This window comes from Chrysemys picta, unplaced genomic scaffold, assembly GCF_011386835.1.
Source record: "Chrysemys picta bellii isolate R12L10 unplaced genomic scaffold, ASM1138683v2 scaf4513, whole genome shotgun sequence".
NCBI classification, from domain to species: Eukaryota; Metazoa; Chordata; order Testudines; family Emydidae; genus Chrysemys; species Chrysemys picta.
In genome coordinates this window covers 707-4,000 of record NW_027057213.1, presented here as the reverse complement: position 1 = coordinate 4,000, position 3,294 = coordinate 707, and the positions used below count along the sequence as shown (strand labels likewise).

At 61.4% G+C, this 3,294-nt stretch overlaps 1 long non-coding RNA gene across 1 annotated transcript; it reads left to right on the top strand.

Annotated features, from left to right (window-relative positions):
• Positions 1-1,860: 1,860 nt before the first annotated feature.
• Positions 1,861-2,827, top strand: LOC135980574 (uncharacterized). The gene is made up of 3 exons (XR_010597579.1): positions 1,861-1,965; positions 2,234-2,336; positions 2,782-2,827. It is a non-coding gene; the product is annotated as an uncharacterized LOC135980574 (long non-coding RNA).
• The last annotated feature ends 467 nt before the right edge of the window (positions 2,828-3,294 follow it).

The following is a 3,294-nucleotide window of genomic DNA, read 5'->3' as shown; positions in this document are numbered from 1 at the left end:
CCCTTCCCTACAGCATCCAGCTATTGCTCCTGGTTCTCCCTGCTTGGCACAGCTCGCCCAGCCTCCCTGGTCACTGGACTGGTTCAGCTCTGCCAGCAGCCATGCAGGGCGGGGGCCCAGCAGCACCATGTGACCAAGCGGGGCTGGCTCTGAGTTAACAAGAAACCCATGCACAGGAGTGGGGCAACCCTCAGCCCACCCCGAGCCCCTGGAGGCTGGGTGGCTTCCAGTCATGGGTTCCAAGGCCCCCTATCTGGGAACTCCTGCACATTTACCACTCCTTGGCCCTGGGTTAAATCCACCCCAGGTCCCTGTGCGTGGCTCGAACAAACACCAGTGTAGGAATTTGCCCCCGACGCCTGGCCCCCTTGGCCTGGCTAGAGGGCCGCTGTGGGTCAAGAGCAGTGTGAGCTGGGCCCGCAAAGCGGGAGGACAAACTACACCCCCTCCTTTGCTCTTTGAATCTTTCCTCATCACTCCCTCTCTGCCGCCCCTGTCCTGGCACTGCTCTGCCCTGAGCATTCCCCCTTGGCTGACACAGGTGTGTGCTGATGTCAGTGTGCCCAGAGCTGGCTGTGAGAGCCCAGGGGCAGTCTCACCCCACCTTACTGCTCTCCCTGGCCAAGAAGTTACCAGGCCAGTCCCTCAACTGGTGGAAATCTGCATCTCGATTGCCTTCAATGGCGCTATGCCCATGAGACTCTGGCCCCAGCTGTGGCTGTATGGCTGGGGGTGAGTTACCAATACCCCCTGCAGGGCAGACATCTGCTTGCCCCGCTGGGTGAGAATGGCTGTCACAGCGTCTCCTCCCCACGTCGTCTCTTGCAGGTGTCCAGCAGGCTCCGGGTGCTCTCCATCACCCTCTTTAAACACCTGCTGGAGCTTGTACGGGGGCTCAACAGGAGGCGGATGAAGGCGCATGTGCTCCAGAGCCTGGTCCCGCTGCTCCTCCTCGTGCATGATGAGTGTCCCAACGTGTCCCAGGTGAGGCCACGAGCTGGAGCCTGCAGCGGATACCGTTACAGTGACCAGTAATTTGTTTTCAGGGGGCAGCATGTGACACCCCCTCTTTAAAGGGTCTCGCTGACAGAGGGCAGGTGCTCAGTGCTGTGACAGTCAGGAGCTCAAAATCACTTGAACGTTGAGTGCAGTAGCGCCATGACCATGGCGCCCCACCCAACTGCTGGGTCTTCCCTGCATCCTCTGAGCCCAACACTCCCCCCCTGCAGCCAGGCTGAGAGATTGGGTGGGGGGAGGGGTCGCCTCACCACTCCTACAGCCACTGGCCTCCGCACATTCCCTGGCTGTGCTGGTGGGAAGAGCACAACCCTGGCCATGGCCCCTACCAGGAGCAGGGCTACCCAGTCTCCAGATGGTGCGCAGGACCCAGTGTGCCCTTGGCCAAGCGGCCCGGACAGCCCGTACTAGACATGAGATGCCCAAGCCGCCCCCCCTCCCCCCGCCCCAGGTGTCTCTGCACATGCTAGCGCTCATGGCCACCATCACTTGGGAGCCAAATGCCACCAGCACTAATGAATTCACCCTCCTACCCACCATGAGGTGGGGAACTGAGGCACAGCATGAGGCCTAGCGCCTCAAAAGTATTGATCACCCATAGGCATTAGGCACCTAAATCCCTTTGCAGCCCTGGGCCTAAGCAACTTGCCTGAGTTCCTGCAGGGAGAGCTGGGAATTGAGTCAGGTCTCCAGCTATTGCCTTAGCCACACCACCGCCCTTCCGCAAGAAACCCGGGGCCGGGAAGCATTCAGCACGCACGGCCTCCCTGCCTCCGGGTAACGAGGCTAGTGGCTTCCAGCTCCCGTAACCGTGGCCGGCTCGCCCTGGCCCCACTTGTTTTGCAGGTGTGTTGGGACACCCTCAGCAGTGCGGCAGAATTCCTGAAGTGGCACCAGCTTGGTGGCTTCATCCAGCGCAAGGATACCTGGCAAAGCTGTGACTGCCTGGTGAGGGAGCCCTCAGGTCATTCACTGCGCAGCCCTGGTGGTAGGAGCGGGGGAATCGGTGGATAGGGCACCCCCCATTGCCCGGCTCTGTGCCCACACTGAGCCCCAGCCCTGGGACCACTCCTGGCCCTGGGTGTAGTCCCTCTGCGTGATCCCCCCGGCACAGGAAAGAGGGGTGAAAACAGGACGTGCGCTCCACACACCTGGAACCCGGCCTGCGGGACGGAAAGGCCTTTAATAACCTTGTGCTCCCTTGTTCTGGTCCTAGCTGACGCGCTACAAGGGGAGAGCCAACAACTTTCTGTGCCAGACCATGGCCTTTCTGGAGAACCCACAGACTCCACTTAGACAAGCGGCCATCAGGTTCATAGGTAACCACAGAGCAGGGGTCCCTTTAACAGGGGGGCTGGATCCGGTCCCAGGCTCTCCTCAGTCCCTGCCAGCAGCGATAAGTAACCCTTGGGCTCCTGATTGTCCAATGCAGGATCAAGGGTGTCAGAAGTCCGCAGGAGCAAGCTCACCCCAAACTGCCCTGATGGGCTGATGGGGCCCCTCTAACCCCACTGCTCCCCATGCAGTCCCCATTCCCCGCCCCCCATACCCCACCATGGGCTCTTGGTAGTGAACCCTCAAGGTGCTGTGCTCTCCTTTGGCAACCAGCCCTGTAACCATCCCTGGGGACTCACCCTTTCCCCTGGGGACTCGGGAGCGCGTCCTGGCCAGCGAGGGGCGGGGGAAGCAAGGGGTTGCTTGGAGGGTGACATTTGACACCCTCGCTGGGGATGCGGGGATGTGATGAGCTGTTTGTATGTGTAGGGCTCGCTGCCCGGCAGCTGGACCAGAGGAGCCAGGACAAGCTGGATGCCATCTGCAGCGGTGGGTGGTACCTGCTTTGAGCACTGAGCGCTAGGGGGATGAACGGCCCAGGGCCGTGGGCTGGGTTCAATCTCCGACGCCAGCAACATGATCTCGGGCGAGAGCCACAAAGGGATGCAAAATGTAGATCCCCAAACCCCTGATCAGCTTCCCCCTCACCCTGTCGTGTCTGCTGGTTGGCATGTGCAAGGCACTTAGCCCTGACCTCAGAGCTGCGGCCTGGCAGATCCCCAAACTGGGCCTGAGCTGGCTGGCCTTCAGAGACGATTGCCCCCCCACCAAACACAGCCGAGGTGGGGTGCTGCCTCCCCCCTTGCACTCACTAGCCCAGTGTTTGGAGCAGTCACCTCCACGTGGGGTGCCTGGGGTGAAGCCACTGCTCCAAATGAGGCAGAGGTGAGGTCCGGTCACCTACCGCCTTGCTGCGTGCCCGGACCCCTGGGCAGCGCAGGG